Consider the following 23,454-nt stretch of genomic DNA (forward strand, 5'->3'; position numbering starts at 1 on the left):
GGAGTAGCAATTGCCTCTACCCATTTAGAGACATAATCAACGGCAACCAAAATATACCGATTCCATTTTGAGGAAGGAAACGGTCCTTGATAATCTATGCCCCAAACATCGAACACCTCTACTTCCAAGATACCATTTAGAGGTATCTCGTGCCTCCTTGATATGGAGCCCGTTCTTTGGCAAGCATCACAAGCCATCACGAAATTCTTAGCATCTTGGAACATAGTTGGCCAATAGAAGCCGGATTGAAACACCTTTGCAACGGTCTTGGATGGTCCATGATGACCACCATAAGGAGAAGAATGGCATCCTTCTAGCACCCCTTTCACATCCCAATGTGGGATACATCTCCGGAATAGCCCATCGAAGCAATGTTTGAACAAATGTGGATCATCCCATAGGAAGAACTTGGCATCATGTAAGAACTCCTTCTTTTGTTGATATGAAAGGTTGGGTAGCAACTCTCTTCCTACTAGGTAGTTGGCTATATCGACATACCAAGGAGTATTGGCTTCCAATATCATTAGAACATCGTCGGCGAAGGTAGATCGATCGGTAACTCAATACCTCCATCATTGAACTTCAAACGGGATAGGTGATCGGCAACAACATTTTCGGCCCCCTTCTTGTCTTTAATCTCAAGATCAAATTCTTGCAAGAGCAAGATCCATCTTATCAACCTTGGCTTAGCTTCTTGTTTGGCTAGGAGATGCTTCAATGCGGCATGATCGGTATGAACAATGACTTTCGAACCGATCAAGTAAGAGCGGAATTTGTCTAAGGCATAGACAATGGCAAGTAGCTCTTTCTCCATGGTGGCATAATTAATTTGAGCCGCATCCAAGGTTTTGCTAGCGTAGTAGATAGCATGGAGAACCTTGTCCTTTCTTTGTCCTAGCACGGCACCTACCGCATAGTCACTTGCATCACACATGAGCTCGAATGGCAAGTTCCAATCCGGTGATTGGATGATAGGTGCGGAAATCAAAGCCTTCTTGATCCTATTAAAAGACTCAAGACAATCGTTAGTAAACACAAAGGGAGCATCTTTTAAAAGAAGCTCCGTAAGGGGTTTGGCAATCTTAGAAAAATCTTTAATAAAACGGCGGTAGAAACCCGCATGGCCTAAGAAACTCCTTACACTCTTCACATTTACCGGTGGGGGTAATTGCTCAATAACTTGGACCTTAGCACGGTCCACTTCAATTCCTCTTTCCGAAACAATATGGCCAAGTACCACTCCTTCATTTACCATGAAGTGGCACTTTTCCCAATTCAACACCAAATCAACCTCTTCACAACGCTTCAAAACTTTGGACAAGTTAGTCAAACAAGCATCAAAAGAAGAACCATAGACACTAAAATCATCCATAAACACTTCCATGATAGACTTAATGTAGTCGGAAAAGATGCTTATCATGCAACATTGGAAAGTGGCGGGGGCATTACAAAGACCAAAAGGCATTCTACGGTAGGCAAATGTACGATAGGGACATGTAAACGTGGTCTTCTCTTGGTCATCCAGGTGAATGGGTGATAGGCTTATCGCGTACCTATGCAAAGATAAATTCCCTAAACACAAGTAAATGTAGTAATAGGGGCCGAACCACAAGGAAACGGGAATTACGTTGTGAATTTCTATGGGTAGATTTTTATCAAGGTCGATTTTGTTTTTGGTTTGACTTGGTTGTTTGATTGACTAATAAAACTATGATGTGAAATATATGATTAAAAGAGAGTCTAAGGGGTTCGGGTCACACATGCAAAGGTAAACATATGATCATTATAAACTTGGTACTAATAACATTGTCAATTGCTTAGGTTTAGAAACACCCACCTTACGATATTAGTGTCAACCATAGACCGGGTCCTAGAGAAACTCTCGTCCATGACTAGGTGGTCCTACTATACATGCTTAGTCTAATTCAATTCCGTGCCTCTCGACTTATAGAATGAATGAACAAACTTAATCAATTGAATAAGGCCTTAAACAAAGATTAAACGTTATGGCACAAGCATGTGATAGAAGCAATTTGAACAATATTATTATTAACCTATTTTATCATGTTATATACTTAATTTGCATGGTTCCCCTAGCCCTTAGACTAAGAGATTTAGCTACTCATGTTAAGGTGCAAATTGTAAACTATATAAAGAGAAATGACAAACAGTGATTTATATGAACTAAATGTTTTAACATGTAAAAGAAATTAAACCAAAGTAATCTAAATGGAGTGCTTAATTATGAACTAAATATAAACTAAATAGAAATGTAGACTATAAGTAGGAATACCTTAAAGAGATGAACTTGTATGGAAGAAATGTATAATAACCAAATGCTTGAATAACAAAATGCTTGAACAATAACTTGAGTACAAAATGTTGAAAGATTAAACTAAAGGAAGACTTAACAATTTGTAAAGTAAAATGAGAAAACTAATGAGAGAGATTATAATGCTTAAGGCTATTGTATAATAAAATGAGACGTAAGAAATTCGATGCCTAAGCCTTGGAATGCCTCTCCTATTTATAGGAGAGGAAGAAGAAACGTAAACAATCAAGGTGCATGCGGCCCCGATCGGGGTTGGGTGGCCCCGATCGGGGTCGTGGTTATCCGGGTATTTTGGCTTAAATTCTTGTTTAATGCTTGATGGAATCCAATGTTTGCGATAAATGATCCTTAATGCACCCGGTTAATGCTTCATAAATCCTTCTCAGAGCATCCAAATGAGCATCCTAAGCTTTGATATTTTCCACATGATTTTTGGACTTCTTATTGGGCTCTTTGTAGGATCATTTTGCATTTCTCACACACACTTGCTTGGGCTTGGAAACACCTTCCATTGTCATGCTTGGTCCATCTTGTTTCCACTTAGCTTAGTGAACTTGGTGTATGCTAATATGATAGGAAAAAGCCTCTAAATGCTTAGATTCCTACAAAAGGTAACAAATGCAAACAATACACCTAGAACACAAGATTAGCTCACAATATACTAATTAAAGTACGATAAACAATAGAAACCGAGCTAAAATGAGGGATAGAAGTATATATAAAATGAACATATCAAACTCCCCCAAGCTAAACCCTTGCTTGTCCCCAAGCAAGAAACAAAATCCCATCAATTGCACTATCCAAACAAGCTAAGCATAATGATTTAAAAACCCGAAACAACATGGGCAAGGAATAAAGCACGACATGGATGAGATTTACACGACGGCGTAGCATAGAAAACTTTGAATGAACCTTTAAGCTCTTGCATGATCTTTTGACTAATGGACTCTCACGGGGCACTCAAACTCATTTTGATGTGAAAGGACAATTTTGTGAATAAACACTCGACTATCCTCAACTTATAAAAATGTGCCCGCAATCTAATATGGTAAAAACGTCAAAATTAGCAAGCAAAGACAATCAAATGTAAGCATGATAAAAAAGCCAAATGGGTAGGAAGAAGGCAAATAAACATGGGTAAGAAAGGGGAACAAAAAGAGTTATGGTAATGTGGAGCTAAGTCAAGCTAGCAACTACCAAAATGCAAGGATGCTCAATCCCAATTTTAACCCAATTTTCAATTCAAATCGTAAGAAAATTCTCCAAAATAATATGAATAATGCTTGAGAACTTCTTACATCTTTTCTTCTTCTCCATTTTCAATTCAATGCATACTTCTTTTTTCATGCTTTTTCTTTCCTTTTTCTTTCTTCATTTTTTCATTTTCATTTTCTTCATTCTCATTTTTTTCATTTTTTTTCATTTTTTTTCTTCTTTCTTGAGCATTAAGACCAAGCTCACATGATTTCCAACAATAAACAATATCCCAATGAGCACCCAAACACTATCCAACTAAGCTACTAGCTCAACAAGGTAGGCAAGTTATAATGTAGCTAGGGAAAAATTGTTTGTGAAGGGGTCAAGAAGGCAATTATATTCATGTAAATGGCTCCAAAATGCTATAATAAGTGAATGCATGCTTACCAAGAGATGACAAGAGAACCATACTTGTGCGTTTTGATGAAACACACATTATAAGGAGACACCTACACTCACCTAAGAGAGACCGGATATGGATGCATCGGTCAAAAAGAGGCTCTACCTTACCATTTTGTAGCTTGCCACAATTCAAGATCAAGCCTATTCGGTTCATTCTCCATCTCCCACCTACTATGTCAAGACATCCCCATGTAGCTAATATCCCAACATGAAAGAATAAATCATTAGCAGTAAGCCATTATTAGGATAAGCAAAGAGGAAAGTAGGCTACAAGCAAGCACAAAGCAAAAATTTCTCTCAAAAATTTTTAAATTTTCTACACTACATGCAAACTACGCTATATGCAAATGCAATATCTCCCCCCAAGCTAAACATCACATTGTCCTCAATGTGCCAACTATCTAAATCACCCAATCAAACCATAAAAATGGCTCAAAGCACAAAACAAGAAGGACTAGAGGTTATGTTTAATGGGTTGCAAGATCTAAACTAATATGCAAAGCAATGAAAAATATACTCGACTTGCTAGCCTTCCCCCAAGCTAACATGAATTCGGGGGATGGAGATGTTTCCTTGTGATCTTTAGTGAAGAAATGTGAAGAAACGAGAGAGAAAGGAGGAAATGAGTACCGTCGGGTATGCTTGAATGATAGAAAGAAATCTATCTCTTTTATTATATTTTTTACCCGTATAAAGCAAAGGCCAGGAAGTCACAGAACCACGACCCCGATCGGGGCTGGCAACCCCGATCGGGGTTGACCTCCTCTTCGAGTTTTGACTCTTTTCCGCATTTGATTTTAATTCCTTCTCGTTTCTCGAAAACCACGTCCCCGAACGGGGATCTTGCATGGGGCTGCGTGCCAGATTCTCTTCCAATTCTTCTTCCTTCATTTTCACCTAAAAATCACAAAAAGAAACATCGTCAAGTTGAGTATTTTATTTCTAAACTACGAAAAATAATAAAATGCAGAAAATTAAAAACAAGAACAAATAAAAGCAATAAAAAGCTTGGGTTGCCTCCCAAGAACCGCTGGTTTAACGTCCCGCACGACGTAAGAAGCTAATTGATTCAAGTTTTGTTCTTGAGCTTGCCAACAACCAAGCTCCATGTCATAGCTCCTTTAGCATTCCACAATCATTTGAAATTTTTCAAATAAAATTTCCCTTTCTTCTTTTTGGCACTCTTAGCAATAGTGCCCTTAGCATCGTCACCTACAAAGCAAACAACACCCATATCGTCCTCCAACGGATCCATTAGTAAAGATTCAAGTGTAGTAGAGGCATAAGAAGAGTCCACAGTGCTAAATAAATAACAAGACACTTGTAACATCGGGCTTCTAATGGTGTTGTTTTTGCTAAAGGAGACCCGGTCGTCACCCACTTCCAATGTCAACTTCCCATTTTTCACATCAATTAGCGCACCTGCGGTGCGTAAAAATGGCCTACCCAATATAATTGGGTTTGTGAGTCCTCGGCCATATCAAGGATGAGGAAGTCAACGGGTATGAAAAACTTACCAACTTTGAGGGGTACATCTTCTAAGACACCTAAGGGTCGCTTTAAAGAACGGTACGCCATTTGCAATGTTGTACTTGTGCATTTTAAAGCACCCATGTTAAGTTTCTTACCAAGGGAGTAGGGCATGACACTCACACTAGCACCTAGGTCGCAAAGGGCCTTATCAATGGTATATGTGCCTATAGTGCAAGGAATAGAATAGCTACCGGGGTCCTTAAGTTTCGGGGGAGACTTATTTTGTAAGAGTGCACTACACTCTTCGGTGAACGCAATGGTCTCAACCTCATTGAAGGATCGCTTCTTTGAGAGGATTTCCTTCATAAACTTTGCGTAGGAGGGGACTTGGGTAAGCAATTCTAAAAATGGGACGGTGACTTGTAAATTCTTACAAACTTCTAAAAACTTACCGAACTTACCTTCCTCCTTGTGCTTTGCTAGACGATGGGGAAATGGTATTTGAACAACTTCCTTGGGAGGAGCATCCTCCACATCTTTCTCATTCTCATTCTCATTGGGAGCATCCACCCTCTTTGAAACGGCATCACTCTCCTTAGCATTAGGAGAGACTTCTTCAACAATCACCTTGTCATTATCTTCGGCCAATGGGGGCTCAACATTCTTGGCATCAAGCTTGCTCTTCCTCTTTAGTATCAAAAATCGATGAGGAAATAGCACACGATCGTTAACAAGAGGCTCTTCACTAACCTTCTTTTTATCATTTCCCCCAAGCTTGGCCTTTTTAACAACCACCTCATCATCCAAAGTCATGGATGGCCCATCATAGTTTGTACCACTTCTCAAGGAGATAGAATTGACGGTCTCGTGTGGTTGCTCACCTTGGGGAGGTAGTTGACCGTTCTTCCTTTGAGAGTTAGAAGTGGATAATTGAGCCACTTGTTGTTCCAACATCTTGACCGCGGCACTATGAGCTTGATCATTTTTTTGAATTTGAGCCAATAATTCCCTTTGCATTTGGATTATCATGCCCTTGAGCTTACCAACTCCTTGGTTGTTTTGTTGGGTATTTTGTGGTGGATTTTGTTGGTAATTGTTTTGTGGGGGCCTTTTTTGATTTTAATAACCCGGTGGAGGGACATATTTTTGTTGTTGAGGGACATAGGCATTTGTTTGTGGTGGGGGTTGAGGGTTAAGCACATTATTGCTAGTGTAAGACAAGTTCGGATGGAATTTTGTATTCGGGTTATAAGTATTGGAAAATGTACCCGGTGGATATGAACTTTGTCTAAAAGCTTGAAAAGCATTTACCTCTTCGATAGGAGCTCGACAATGAGCGGCATAATGACCCGCACCACCGCAACCATCACAAACAATGATTTGGCTTGTTGAAGACACGACATTGAGTTGTTGAAGGGAATCTTTAGCATCTCTTTCCGCCAATTGTTGTTGGAGCAAGGCAATTTGAGCTATCAAAACGGAGTTGTTGAAGGACTCTTCTTTACCTTTTGAAGGCACAACTCGGGAATTGACATATTGTGCATTATGGACCGCCATAGATTCGATCGTGGCATGAGCAAGGTCGGTGTCAATTTGATCAAACCGCCCATTGTTGGCGGAATCAAGAATCCTTCGGGACTCGGCACAACATCCATTGTAGAATGTTATTGCTAGAAACCAATCATCTAGCCCATGATGTGGGCATTGCCTTTGAAGCTCTTTGTACCTCTCCCAAGCCTCATATAAGCTCTCAAGAGCTTGTTGACGGAATCCGGTGATTTGACTCCTCAAAGTTTGAGTTTTCTCCGGTGGAAAAAACTTTTGATAGAAGGCTAGAGCCAAAGTCTCCCAATTGGTGATTCCCATGGCAGTGCGGTCAAGGCTATTGATCCAAAGCTTGGCCTTGTCCTTCAAAGAGAAAGGGAAAAGTATCTCCCTTATATGGGCTTGAGTGACGCCCGTTTGACAGATCATGGAGCAATAGTCACAAAAGTTTTGCACATGCAAATTGGGATCCTCCAAAAGACTTCCCCCAAATTGCTTTCTCTCCACGAGGCTAATGAAAGCCGGTTTGATCTCGAATTCCGGCGCGGTGATTTGAGTAGTGGTGATACCGGCCGGAAGCATGGCCGTGGTGGGCTTTGAATGATCGAAAAATTTCACCATCTTTTGGGTAGTAGATGGTGGTGGTGGTGGAGATGATGAACTAGAAAACTCCTCCTCTTCAAGAACTTCTAGATCGTCTAAGTAAGGCTTTCTAGCACTTTCAATTTGGATGGGAGAAGTGGCTTCTTTCACTTCCTTCCAAAAATGTCGTCTTCTCCTAAAGGTTTTCTCGGGGTTGGAATCCGGTGAAAGCAATTCTCCACTACGAGAGGACCTGGGCATAAGACAACAATTTCTAGGAAAATGATAAGTAACGGTCTCAAGGAACAAGTGTTCCTCAAGACAAAAGAAAACAAGATAAAAATCGACAATTCACAATGCAATAAAACCGTTTCCCCGGCAACGGCGCCAAAATTTGATAGGCTTATCGCATACCTATGCAAAGATAAATTCCCTAAACACAAGTAAATGTAGTAATAGGGGTCGAACCACAAGGAAACGGGAATTACGTTGTGAATTGCTATGGGTAGATTTTTATCAAGGTCGATTTCGTTTTTGGTTTGACTTGGTTGTTTGATTGACTAATAAAACTATGATGTGAACTATATGATTAAAAGAGAGTCTAAGGGGTTCGGGTCACACATGCAAAGGTAAACATATGATCATGATAAACTTGGTACTAATAACATTGTCAATTGCTTAGGTTTAGAGACACCCACCTTACGATATTAGTGTCAACCATAGACCGGGTCCTAGAGAAACTCTCGTCCATGACTAGGTCGTCCTACTATACATGCTTAGTCTAATTCAATTCCGTGCCTCTCGACTTATAGAATGAATGAACAAACTTAATCAATTGAATAAGGCCTTAAACAAAGATTAAACGTTATGGCACAAGCATGTGATAGAAGCAATTTGAACAATATTATTATTAACCTATTTTATCATGTTATATACTTAATTTGCATGGTTCCCCTAGCCCTTAGACTAAGAGATTTAGCTACTCATGTTAAGGTGCAAATTGTAAACTATATAAAGAGAAATGACAAACATGGTTGAGTGATTTATATGAACTAAATGTTTTAACATGTAAAAGAAATTAAACTAAAGTAATCTAAATGGAGTGCTTAATTATAAACTAAACATAAACTAAATAGAAATGTAGACTATAAGTAGGAATACCTTAAAGAGATGAACTTGTATGGAAGAAATGTATAATAACCAAATGCTTGAATAACAAAATGCTTGAACAATAACTTGAGTACAAAACGTTGAAAGATTAAACTAAAGGAAGACTTAACAATTTGTAAACTAAAATGAGAAAACTAATGAGAGAGATTATAATGCTTAAGGCTATTGTATAATAAAATGAGACGTAAGAAATTCGATTCCTAAGCCTTGGAATGCCTCTCCTATTTATAGGAGAGGAAGAAGAAACATAAACAATCAAGGTGCATGCGGCCCCGATCGGGGTTGGGTGGCCCCGATCGGGGTCGTGGTTATCCGGGTATTTTGGCTTAAATTCTTGGTTAATGCTTGAAGGAATCCAATATTTGCGATAAATGATCCTTAATGCACCCGGTTAATGATTCATAAATCCTTCTAAGAGCATCCAAATGAGCATCCTAAGCTTTGATATTTTCCACATGATTTTTGGACTTCTTATTGGGCTCTTTGTAGGATCATTTTGCATTTCTCACACACACTTGCTTGGGCTTGGAAACACCTTCCATTGTCATGCTTGGTCCATCTTGTTTCCACTTAGCTTAGTGAACTTGGTGTATGCTAATATGATAGGAAAAAGCCTCTAAATGCTTAGATTCCTACAAAAGGTAACAAATGCAAACAATACACCTAGAACACAAGATTAGCTCACAATATACTAATTAAAGTACGATAAACAATAGAAACCGAGCTAAAATGAGGGATAGAAGTATATATAAAATGAACATATCAATGGGTATTTGAAAGAACCCGGAATAACCATCTAGGTAACAAAAATATTTGTGACATGCCAACCTTTCCAACATTTGGTCAATAAAAGGTAATGGGTAGTGGTCTTTCTTGGTGGCTAGATTTAGCCTCCTATAGTCAATGCACATTCTCCAACCCATCACAATTCTAGTTGGAATTAGCTCATTTTTATCATTTTTTACTACGGTGGTTCCTCCCTTCTTAGGAACCACTTGGACCGGACTCACCCATTTAGAATCGGAAATCGCATAGATAATGTTGGAGCTTGTGTCCTCCACAAATTAGTGTGATAACATTTGTAAATCTCTTAAAGGTTCACAAGGTTATACTTCGTATTTTATCAGTTGATTAACGATTACCTAATAACGGTTGGCTTGCTAGAAAGTTTGACGTTATTATCATACAGATGGCGGTGATCAACTGGTCCCTAAAGGTCACACCTATAGGATGTGTTTGAGAGATGTGGTTATGGAAATGTAATCACATTGATGCCTTATATGACTAAACAGTTAGTCAATGTGTTGATGAGACGATTATTTAATGCCGATTAAATAATATTAGTTGAGACGAATTAACTGTCAATTCGTAAATTGAATATAATAAGTTATATTTAATTAATGTATATAATGTTAGCTTGGACGAATTAACATGTTAATTCGTAATTAAATGTAATCGGTTATATTTAATCAACAAGATGAATGTGTCATAGTGGTAATAGTAAGGGTACTCAAACCAAGAGGTTGTGGGATCGATCCTCACTAAATGACAATTTATAAATAATACATTTTATACATTTTGCATACTACCAAAAATAAGAGGATTTTATCCTAATTTAGGTAAGTACAAAAAACCGAAAAAAAAGAGATTTTTATTCTCTTAATTTCGGTAATATGGGCCGGAAAAAGAAAAAGAAAAATCTACCCTATTCTCTCCTCATACCCGGTTTTATAAGGGGAGATCAGTAGGTGATTTTTCTTAACCTAATTCTTTTTCCCATTCTTGCCTCTCATCTAAAAACCACAAAAACAAAACCCTAATTCATTTTTACTGAAATTTGGGGATCGTTTCTAGCAACAAGTTAAGGGCATATCGCATATCGTCTTTGTAACACCCCCATACTCCAAGTGCCTTACCAGGACCACCCAGGTATAAGGATGTTACCATCTCGGTTACCCGAGGCAATGATAATCAAATAAACAATAATGAAACAACGTTTAAATAGAAATACTTAGTGAAAGGTTACAATCTCAAAACCAAAACCAAAAGTACGAATACATATTCTCAAACTGACTGTTTACTAACTGAAATGTTTGTGAAAACTACTAAGCTACAGTGGAAGACTTCTATCATCAGATCGTGGCACATCCCAGCTATCCCAGTACTCGACTCATACCTGCTCAATATCTGCTCACCATCCCCGAATGGATCACCGCAGGTTTTAAAACAATAATCGGGGTCAGTACTATTTACATAAATTATATAACCAACGGAACAGAAAACAATACAGCTCATACAATCATACACAATCATCCACTCCACTCCATCTCCGTCACCAACTATCCACTGGACCAGCCCTGCCAATGGGGGACCGCAGCCGTTCCCACCTAAGCCCCGCTCATCATACCGAGCGATAACCCTGTCCCATTAATGTGCACATCCCCTCCCGTGGCGGGTTCCACAGAGGGCGAAACTAGGGCGTGAAGCCACTCCCGCAAGTGACTCCACTCAGCCGAGAACGCATCTCGAGAACCAGAGACAAACAATCACATCCATCAACAACAATCAATCAACAACCGTCACGAAACCAATCAATAAGCACTAATTACAGCACAATCACCACACATTATGTAACTAATACTGAGTAGGGAAACCCCCCGGAAAGCACAACAATCGACGATCTCACGGTGATATCAAAAAGCTTCCTCTACGAATCCTCCTCCTAACATACAAACATATAATCACTACCAAGCATAACATACTACAAAACCCCCAATTCCCAAATTAGGGTTTAACCAACTTTAAAGAAACATTATAAAAATGATATATAGGTCTTACCCTTGACGCAAGGATCACAACGGTATAAAGAAAGGTGAAATCCGACCTTCCAAACTCCGGGATTTGCTAACAATGTGATTAAGGTGATGAACGTACTTTGCTTTCTCTCTTGACAGTAATTTAGGTTTTGAAAAGTGTTTAGAACAATGACGGAAAAGATTATATACCTTTATCGCATAATTAACAAAACCCGAGAAATAACTCCCCGTGAACCGGCTACTCGATCGAGTAGCTAAGGTACTCGATCGAGTACCCCCTTACTCGATCGAGTATCATAGTTACTCGATCGAGTACCCAACAGGCCAGAAACTATTTTAAAAACGCAACTCACCCTTACTCGACAGAGTAAGGCCTACTCGATAGAGTACCCAGAGACTTATCAATACGGAGTATTACAGTCTTCCCTCCTTAAAAAGAACTTCGTCCCCGAAGTTCAAACCACAACAAAACAAAGACTCACACTACGCACTCCCGACTCAACAACCAAAACAAAACTCAACATAAAACATGTTACTAACTCAAACTCAGCCCGACTCAAACGACAACAACCATACCGACACAACATAAAAAGGGTATAAAGCTCTTAAAAACTCTTTGCGATCATCTCCTACCCGCCTAAAAGAAACAAGGTTACGTCCTCGTAACCAAACATACCTGATCAAAAAGGAAAGGGTAGCGCTCTCTCATGGCATCCTCTGCCTCCCATGTAGCTTCCTCAGTCTCGTGGTTAGACCAAAGGATCTTAAGCAAAACTGTCTCACCACTCCTACTCTTCCTAACCTTAGGTCAAGAATCGCTTAGGTACTTCAAGATATGATAAAGACTCATCTAGCTCTAAGTTCTCTGCCTCTAACACATGTGACGGGTCACTCACATACTTCCGCGCATTTGCGATACATGAAACACATTATGCACTCTCTCTAACGACAGGTAAAGCCGGACGATAAGCAACTTCCCCAACTCGCTCTAAGATCTCATAGGGCCCGATGAACTTCTGACTCAGCTTGCCTTTCTTCCCAAATCTCATAACCCCACGCATAGGAGACACTTTCAGAAGAACCTTATCCCCAACCGAAACTCTATATCCCGCGATGTAGATCTGCGCATAACTCTTTTGCCTATCCTGTTTGCTCTCATCCGTTCCCCGATCTTCTTAATCTGTTCAACCATCTCATGTACCATCTCTGGTCCTAGAACCACTGCCTCAGCACTGTCGTCCCAACAAATCGGACTCCTGCATCTCCTCCCATATAAAGCCTCAAACGGTGCCACTACTACAAATCCAGGCAACTACAACGCCCCTTTAACAACGTTTATGCACGAAAATCACAATAGACGTTGTAGAATGTATGGAGCGATTTTTACTAAACTTAATTACAACGGGTATGGTTATATAACCGTTGTTATAAGTTTTAACAACGGGTTAAATTTTCACAACCGTTGTTAATAATTTGGCGCAAAATTGGCGCAAAGTTAGTGTAAAGTAATCACAACGGGTATTTTTAAACCCGTTGTTAAAACTTATTTAACAACGGTTGTTATTTTACAACCGTTGTTAAAACTTATTTAACAACGGTTGTTATTTTACAACCGTTGTCAATACTTTCAATACTATAAACCACACAAACACAGATCTGATACAGCCACAAAACACATACATACATAACCTAACACAAACACAAACACAGACAAACACAAACACAAACACAGCAAACACACTTTCTCATCGTCTCTTTCTCTCTTTCTCTCTTTCTCATCGTCGCTTTATCATCTCGCCGTCCTTTGTTGGTTTCATCGTCTCTTACTTTCTCTAATTATCAGGTAAATCTCGCCGTCCTTTGTTGGTTTCATCGTCTTTCATCGTCATTGTTTTCTTTTTTTAATTATTTCATTTAATTTGCATGTATATATGATGGGTTTTTATCGATCATTATTATGTTATTATTCGCTTAATTAGCTCGTAAAACAAATTAAATAAAATAAAACAAAGAAGAAGCAAGATGATAGAGAGGAATGCATGATAAACTTAATTAATAATTCATTAATATATATATATATATATATATATATATATATATATATATATATATATATATATAAATACATAAATTAAAAAAGAATTACATTTCTAAAAATGCAATTCTTATATTTTCATAGAGAGTCTTATTCTCTTCTATGATATCCCTCCTCTCCTCCTTAGCTATTTGGAGGTTTCGTTCGTGATTGCTATATCGTCATATAGTCGCAACAACCGCTTTGCTCTGTCAAGCCATTTCTTTTGGCGTCCCCGAGTGCGGCTTGAGCATCCACAAGATAGCTCCTAAAACTGTCCTCGATGTGGAGCAACCGGCGGATGAAGCTAGTATTTTTCTCGGTCATAGTAAGCGTTTTAAGGATGTAATCGTTCATTTTGTTGATGAACTTTGGAGTTGTTAGTTTGAAAGATTAATTAGGGATTAGAGATTGTTTTAGCAGTTAGGGTTTGAAGATAGTGAGATAATGGAATGGTGGTTGAGATAATGTATGTATTTATACTAAGTAATGTGTCCTTTGAGTTGTTTTTTAATTAATATAATATATGCATGTTTAGGAGTTGTGCCATAATCATCATATCTCCCGCTTCAAATCTAATGTAAACCCTTCTCATTCCATATATTGTCCATTCATATGCACAGTACAGGAGGGATGGCAGTAATAATGCATGCATCGGAATTATAACGGGCCCCGTAATTATGCATGCATCTAGTAATATTTAATTTAATTTTTTTTTATTTTGTAAAAACAAACAACAACGGTTATGTAGAAACAACCCGTTGTCTTTAGTTATAACGACGGTTCTTTGTAAATTAACCGTTGTTATAACTTTTCCACCAAAATTGAGTCACACTTTCCACAACGGGTTTTTATACTTAAAACCGTTGTTAATAGTTTTAACAACGGGTTCCTTAAGAAAACCAACCGTTGTTAAAACCTTTTACAACGGACGCTTTAACAACGTCCGCTTTTTTATATAACAACGGTTTTTAACCGTTGTTATAGCCTGTATCTGTAGTAGTATGCCATGCCAATACTAGTGTGATAGCTGTTGTTGTAAGAAAACTCTATCAAATCCAACCTCTGTTCCCAGCTACCACCAAAGTCCATCACACAAGCTCGTAACATATCCTCAAGAGTTTTGATTGTTCTCTCAGTCTGACCGTCTGTCGCAGGATGAAAAGCTGTACTCATCTTCAAAGTTGTTCCCAAAGATTCCTGCAACTCTTTCCAAAACCGTGATATAAACCTTGCATCTCTGTCAGACACTATGTCCTTAGGGACTCCATGTAACTTTAGCACATTCTTTCGATAAGCCATAGCCAATTGTACCTTAGTCCATGTATCTTTCATTGGAACAAAGTGAGCTGACTTGGTCAGTCGATCCACTATCACCCATATCATGTTATTACCCTGTTGACTCTTTGGTAAACCCACGATAAAATCCATAGAAATTGATTCCCACTTCCACTCAGGTACCTCTAAAGACTGAATCTTACCTTGTGGTCGTCGCTGTTCCCCTTTAACTCTACGGCATGTCAAACAACGGGCCACAAACTCTGCTGTTTCTTTCTTCATCCTAGGCCACCAAAACGTGTTCTTTAAATCCTTGTATAGCTTGTCACCACCCGGATGTACTGAATACGGTGTACAATGTGCCTCTGTCATGATTGTCTTTTTCAGCTCCTCATCATTAGGGACACACCACCTACCATCGAACCTCAAACTACCATCTGTATGAATAGAAAATCGGGACACTGTCCCTTTCTCTACTCCAGCTCTCCACTCAACCATCTTAGGATCTGAAGCCTGTTTACCTCGAATATCATCATAAAGATCAGGCTGAACTGTCAAATATCCCACAACATCCCCTCTCTGCATCATATGTATCCCAAACTTCCCTACCTCATCTCTCAACCTCATCAAAGATAGAGCTGTACACAGGGAATGTACACTCTTCCTACTCAAAGCATCTGCAACAACATTGGCTTTCCCTTCATGGTAGATAATATCCATGTCATAATCGCCAATCAGCTCCATCCACCTCCTCTGTCTCATGTTCAACTCCTTTTGAGTAAAGATGTACTTGAGACTCTTGTGATCTGAAAATACCTTAAAGGTCGCCCCATAAAGGTAATGTTTCCAAATCTTGAGAGCAAACACCACTGCACCCAACTCTAGATCATGTGTAGGATAATTCTCCTCGTACGGCTTCAATTGCCTAGAAGCATAGGCAATCACCTTACCGTTCTGCATCAACACACATCCTAACCCATTCTTTGAGGCATCTGTATAAACCTCAAAGTTCTCAATCCCTTCAGGCAATGCTAAGATAGGAGCTGTGGTCAAACGCTCCTTTAATGTTTGGAACGCCTTCTCACAACTCTCATCCCAACGAAACCTGTTCTCTTTCCTCATCAAAGCTGTCATAGGTCTAGCTATCTTGGAGAAATCTTTCACGAACCGTCTGTAATATCCAGCTAAACCCAAGAAACTCCTAATCTCAGCAACATTCTTTGGTGCTTCCCACTTTGTCACTGCCTCAATCTTCGCCGGATCCACAACTACTCCCTCCTTAGAGATCACATGCCCCAGAAAAGAAACTTTCTCTAACCAGAACTCACACTTGGACAGCTTAGCATACAACAACTCATGCTCCCTCAAAGTCTGCAACACGATCCTCAGATGCTCCTCATGCTCCTCCTTAGTCTTAGAGTAGACTAAGATGTCATCGATAAACACCACCACAAACTTGTCCAAAAACTGTCAAGATTCTGTTCATCAAATCCATAAACACAGCCGGTGCATTAGATAACCCAAACGGCATCACTACATACTCATAATAGCCATACCTCGACGTGAAAGCTGTCTTTGGTATGTCCATCTCTCTAATCTTCACCTGATGGTACCCCGACCTCAAATCAATCTTGGAGAAGACTGATGCACCACTCAACTGATCAAACAGGTCATCTATCCTTGGCAAAGGATACTTGTTCTTCACTGTCACTCGGTTCAGCTCTCTGTAGTCTATGCACAACCTCAAACTCCCATCTTTCTTCTTCACAAAAAGAACTGGTGCTCCCCACGGCGATACACTAGGTCTAATGTATCCCTTCTCTATCAGATCATCTAACTGTTTCCTGAGCTCCTCCATCTCTTTAGGACCCATTCGGTACGGTGCCTTAGAGATTGGCCCCGTCCCCGGTTTCAACTCAACGGTGAAATCTATCTCCCTCTTCGGTGGCAACCCCGGAATCTCCTCTGGAAAAACATCTGCAAACTCTCCCACCACCGTGTATCCGATCAAGCGTCGGACTCTCTATCCGGTCATCTCTCACATGGCACAAGATCAAAGGACATCCCTTCCTCAGATAAGACTTCAAAGTGACAGCTGCAATCAACTTAACTTTGGGTTTGACCATAAACCCACGATAAGACACACTAACACCCTTAGGCCCTCTCAAAGACACTTTCTTTTGATGACAGTCAATCTTAGCTTTATACTTTCCCAGCCAATCCATCCCGACTATCATCTCAAAACCGTTAAAAGGAAACTCTAGCAAGTCTACAGGTAGATCAACTTGCCCAACTATCATAGACACATCTCTAAACAACCTCCCACATGATACAGACTCTCCCGAAGGTATAAAAACTTTCTCACTCACAGACTCATATACTCTCAAACCCAACCTTTTAACATGACTCGAAGATACAAACGATCGAGAAGCCCCGAATCAAACAAAACAAAGGTATGAATACCGTTAACAAGAAAAGTACCAGTGATAACATGGGCATCCTCCTCAGCTGCTTTCTTGTCCATCATGAACAGCTTTCCACTGGTCTTCTGTCCACCTCCCTGGACAATACTGGCTGATGTGGTCGGCTTAGCACCCGACCCCTGATTGTTGTTGTTGTTGTTGTTCGTAGCTGGTTTCTGATAAGAATTACCGCCATTGCGGTTACCTCCACTCTGATAGCTCTGACTTCCCCGGTTAGACCATGACCCAGACGGTCTATTGCTCGCATAACTCTAAGCAGGTCCCTGAGAATAGCTCCCCCGAGCCGATCCCTGAAAAGCTCCAGGCATACTCGTGCACTCATGTCTCTTGTGGCCCACACCGCCACAGCCAAAGCAAGTCATACCCCAACTACCACTGCTACTCACACGGCCACGCCCGAAGGAAGCCCCAAAGACTAAACCACGACCCGGAAGAAAACCCTCTAGCTTGATTGTGGTTGCCTTTCTTGTGACTAGACTGGCCTCCACCCTCACTCTCAGCCTTTCTTTTCTCACTCACTCTCTCCTGAGCCATCTCAACCAGCCTCTCAGCTCTCCCAGCTCTCTCATAAGCTTCCTTAACATCGGTAAGGACTCCCACGAGTAACTTATCCATAATCTTGGGTGTCAACCCTGTCTCAAACCTCAGCGTCAGGTTCTCCTCACTCAAACCCATATCCTCAGCATACCTAGACTTCTCATTAAACTGCTTGTAATACTCAGCAACTGACATATCAGATGTCATCTTAAACCCATCGAACTCCTCCCTCAGCTTACTCCTCACATGTTCCGGTACAAACTCCTTCCTCATAGCTCTCCGAAACTCGTCCCAAGGTATAGCAGGTAAGCCCTGGTTCGCATACATCTCCCTAGCACTCACCTTCACCGTATCCCACCACTTGCCAGCTACGTCCCTCAGGTAGAACGCAGCTTGTTCTACTCTCATCTCATCAGGACAATGAACCAGGTCCAGGATGTTCTCCATCTCACGATGCCAGTTGTCAAGAAGGTTTGGTTCCCCGGTTCCCGTGTACTCTTTTAGGTTAAATCTCGCTATATAGAGACTGATCTTAGAGTGATCAACCTCCTTATCCTTATTCACTTTCTTTAAGGCCTCAGTCAGGGCATCTTGGTGATCCAACATCTTAACAACATCATCTATGTTCATGGTCTCAGCTCTCGCATAGTAAGCGTTTCTCTTGGGCGGCATCTTGAAACTATATATAAGAAAGGGTAGACATAAACACACGCACTAAATCTCAAAACACGAAAACAGGCTGCCCAGGACATACTCGATCGAGTACCCAAACCTACTCGATCGAGTAAGAGGCTACTCGATCGAGTGCCCAGCATACTCGATCGAGTGCCTCGACTCTTAACCCAAACAGACCTTCGACCTCTAACATACTCGGACCGAGTAGCCCGGCTACTCGATCGAGTGACCCCCTACTCGATCGAGTGCCCGAGGTACTCGATCGAGTGCCCAAAAACACGATTCTGGATTCAAAATCGTCAAATACCCACTCGATCGAGTTAAACCCACTTGACCGAGTATCTCACCTACTCGATCGAGTATCCCTCTACTCGATCGAGTCATGCTGACTCGCATAAACTACCCGCATGTTATCTCACATCTCCCAACATACTAAGCAACATTATAAACGCAACATGTGATATAGCTAAGCAAGAAATTTTTATCAAGTTTTTCATATAATCAACTAAACAGTGACGTCATATTATCAAATGCCACATAGTAATCATCCAACATGCTTTTCTATTCCAACAACAATTCTGTATATCTCATCAATCTTTCATTCATATATCAATCCTCTACTCCAAACATCCAACAATTACGACATACTTCATCACATCCACACACAAATTGACAAACAACACATACGACTTGACATACACCCCCCCCCCATGTGACCGGTTCAAAATTGTAGGGCGATTTCGCGACTTTAGGACGTCTCCCAAGCCTTTGCATTAGCTCCTACAACCTTTACCCCGGGTTCATTTTAATTGACTCCCTATATTCATTGGGTTCATTGGTTACAGGTTACAGGTTTCAGGATCGTCGCTCTGATACCATTTTGTAACACCCCCATACTCCAAGTGCCTTACCAGGACCACCCAGGTATAAGGATGTTACCATCTCGGTTACCCGAGGCAATGATAATCAAATAAACAATAATGAAACAATGTTTAAATAGAAATACTTAGTGAAAGGTTACAATCTCAAAACCAAAACCAAAAGTACGAATACATATTCTCAAACTGACAGTTTACTAACTGAAATGTTTGTGAAAACTACTAAGCTACAGCGGAAGACTTATATCATCAGATCGTGGCACATCCCAGCTATCCCAGTACTCGACTCATACCTGCTCAATATCTGCTCACCATCCCCGAATGGATCACCGCAGGTTTTAAAACAATAATCGGGGTCAGTACTATTTACATAAATTATATAACCAACGGAACAGAAAACAATACAGCTCATACAATCATACACAATCATCCACTTCACTCTATCTCCGTCACCGATCGTCCACTTTGGACCAGCCACGCGAGTGGGGGACCGCAGCCGTTCCCACCTAAGCCCCGCTCATCATACCGAGCGATAACCCTGTCCCATTAATGTGCACATCCCCTCCCGTGGCGGGTTCCACGGAGGGCGAAACTAGGGCGTGAAGTCACTCCTGCAAGTGACTCCACTCAGCCGAGAACGCATCTCGAGAACCAGAGACAAACAATCACATCCATCAACAACAATCAATCAACAACCGTCACGAAACCAATCAATAAGCACTAATTACAGCACAATCACCACACATTATGTAACTAATACTGAGTAGGGAAACCCTACCGGAAAGCACAACAATCGACGATCTCACAAATTTGATATCAAAAAGCTTCCTCTACGAATCCTCCTCCTAACATACAAACATATAATCACTACCAAGCATAACATACTACAAAACCCCCAATTCCCAAATTAGGGTTTAACCAACTTTAAAGAAACATTATAAAAATGATATATAGGTCTTACCCTTGACGCAAGAATCACAACGGTATAAAGAAAGGTGAAATCCGACCTTCCAAACTCCGGGATTTGCTAACAATGCGATTAAGGTGATGAACGTACTTTGCTTTCTCTCTTGACAGTAATTTAGGTTTTGAAAAGTGTTTAGAATAATGACGGAAAAGATTATATACCTTAATCGCATAATTAACAAAACCCGAGAAATAACTCCCCGTGAACCGGCTACTCGATCGAGTAGCTAAGGTACTCGATCGAGTACCCCCTTACTCGATCGAGTATCATAGTTACTCGATCGAGTACCCAACAGGTCAGAAACTATTTTAAAAACGCAACTCACCCTTACTCGACAGAGTAAGGCCTACTCGATAGAGTACCCAGAGACTTATAAATACGGAGTATTACAGTCTTGGGTGCAACTGATAGGCGAATATCAACTTTGATATTGTTCTTAGGCCGTTTTTGCTAGGACCGAAGGTTATTTCTTAATCCTTTATGTTTTTGTTTATACAATTTAGTTTTATGACTCGTAATCATCACTTTATAATTCGTTATAATCCTTAAATTAAAGGGATGCATACAGATAAATCCCACAAGTGGTATCAGATCCGAGGCCACGAATTTTATTTTGATGATTTTCATAAAATTGGATTAAACAATTTTTAGGGTTTCGAAAAAAAAAAGAAAAAAAAAACCACGGCTTAAAAAAAAAAAAATTGCCGAAAAAATTTTTTATGCAGCCGGTTTTTTGTTCTTGTTTTGATGATTTAATTTCCATTTTGATTTTTCATATTGTTGTTTTAATCAGTTAGAATGATTATATGAAGAATTGGTAGATGTTTTGATTTAATGCAGATTAAGTTAGAATGTAAATGAGAATTGTCATGTTGATGATATAAAAATTTGTTTTTGCTATATAGTTTTTGGCATATACGGTTAATCATGTTTCATTAATTCATATGCTAATTTTGTTAATAGCAACAATAAACGATTTTTGTTCATCAATATCATGTTTTTGCAATTAGGGCATAATGCCGAATTGATAAAAACTTTTGGGGGCTGTTTTGTTTTTTTTTTAGCCGAAACACAAAAATAATTAGGTTTTTCGTTTTTTTTTTATTGTTTCGGTTTTTAGCCGTGAAATATATATAAAAAAATAAAAAAAATAAAAAAAATTGTGTTTCTGTTACTGTTCACGATCAGCAGAATTTTAAAAAAAAAAAAAAAAAAAATTGTTTTTTTTTTCGGTTTTTGTAGAAAAACCGAGAAAATTTTTTTTGGGCTGCTTGTTTATGCCGAGAGCATTTCTTTGAAGAAAAATTTTCTGTTTTTTTCTTGTTGTTTTTGGCCTAGAATGATTATACATTAAATTTATAATGTATGATAATAATTGTGAAGCGGTTCATAATTCATAGATACCTAATTATTTTAAAGCAGTTTAAAATATTGATGGATTAAATTCATATTACAAGTTTAATATGAATTAAGATTAAAATTAATGTGATTAATTGAGGAATTGTCACTTAATTTAATCAATTAAATAGGTGGTTTGGATAAAATTAATCTACATAATTAAAGAATTATGTCTTGTATGTTTAATTTATTTTTAGTTGATGCATTTTATTTTTGTTGAATGAATTGTTGAATGAATTTATTTACGTTTTTTTTTGCAATCGGTTGTAATTTGTAATACTTAGTGTGGCCTTAGTCAAATTATGTTTTCGTAATGAAGGAAACATAATTTTTATGTAATTATGAGATCTCGAATCTCCTTTATTTTTTCTTTAGTTTTTGGGTTTTGAAATTAGAATGTAATAAATAGGTTTATTATGTAAATTTATTTATTGTAATTTTTAAAGAAGACTAAAGATGGAGATTGGAGCTCACTCCCGCTACATGGATCAAGATGGAACATCGAGACAAGCTTCTCGGGTCCAAGGATGGATTCCAAATTTGTATTTAATGTTCATTTTGATAGGATAGGCCACACTAAGACTTTTTATTGTTTTTTACGTTTTTCATTCCTATTGCTTTTCATTCACATGATAGTTTATGCATCATATTCCGCCTAAAACCAAACCACCTACTAAAATGCATGAAAATTGACACATATAGGTTGTATGTTAGTTTTCATAGACATACAGATGTCACATGTTTATTAAGCCATCATCTTAGTTTATTCATTCTCGCATGCTAGATATTAGTTCACTTAAAATGAATTAAAATAAAGTTGATGGGATCTTCCTCTAAAACGGAAATTGAGATTAGTCTTTATAAGGGCAAACAACTATGAATCCCTTCTTCGTCGGTAGGCATAATATGACCCCTTCTACGTTGGGTAAGTAGTTTGTGTTGACTTAGTTTATCTCAACATTATAGTCCGAAGAGTTTCTCGTGATTATGATGGACTAAAGATAGAATTTACAGAAATTCATCGACCAAGAATTCTAACAGTAGAATTAGCCAAAAGGTTGGCTTATCAATTTACAGATAATTGAGTCTTGGGATCATTTATATAATTCTTGAGGAAGGTCAATTGTATAAATGTTTTGAGTCTTCGCGTTATGACACTAGTTCATTAGACTTAAATTAAAATCGATGCACATGCTTATTATTTATTCTTCTTTTCGCGGTGTAGAACACGTTTACATTATTTGTTACAACAAATGGCCGGAAATAACGAAATCCCAATGCCAAGTGCCACACTTGGACGCGAGTCTGGCTGAAAGTTTTTATGGACGACATGAATCGGTACACACGATCGAAGAATGATGGGTCCAACTTTTGGGATCGGGAGGCAAAGACTAGGGAATGCCGCCATTCCGATTGTAAGCTCAAGTACTTAATCGAGCCAATACCGGTAAACCCAGGCCCCAATGCGGGAGTTAACGAGTCACTTGCTTATAGTGATTTCGTTATGGAAGAAGTGCGATAAAGAACGTACTCATCTTTGCAATGGAAACCAATTTGCAGAGACGCTTCATTGCCCAAGGTGCGAAC

General features: G+C 39.3%; 1 non-coding gene across 1 annotated transcript; it reads left to right on the forward strand.

The window, feature by feature from the left end:
- The first annotated feature begins 7,151 nt into the window (after positions 1 to 7,151).
- Positions 7,152 to 7,258, forward strand: LOC141650823 (small nucleolar RNA R71). The gene has a single exon (XR_012546835.1). It is a non-coding gene; the product is annotated as a small nucleolar RNA R71 (small nucleolar RNA).
- The last annotated feature ends 16,196 nt before the right edge of the window (positions 7,259 to 23,454 follow it).

Source organism: Silene latifolia, chromosome 3, assembly GCF_048544455.1.
Source record: "Silene latifolia isolate original U9 population chromosome 3, ASM4854445v1, whole genome shotgun sequence".
In the NCBI taxonomy this organism is placed as follows: domain Eukaryota; kingdom Viridiplantae; phylum Streptophyta; class Magnoliopsida; order Caryophyllales; family Caryophyllaceae; genus Silene; species Silene latifolia.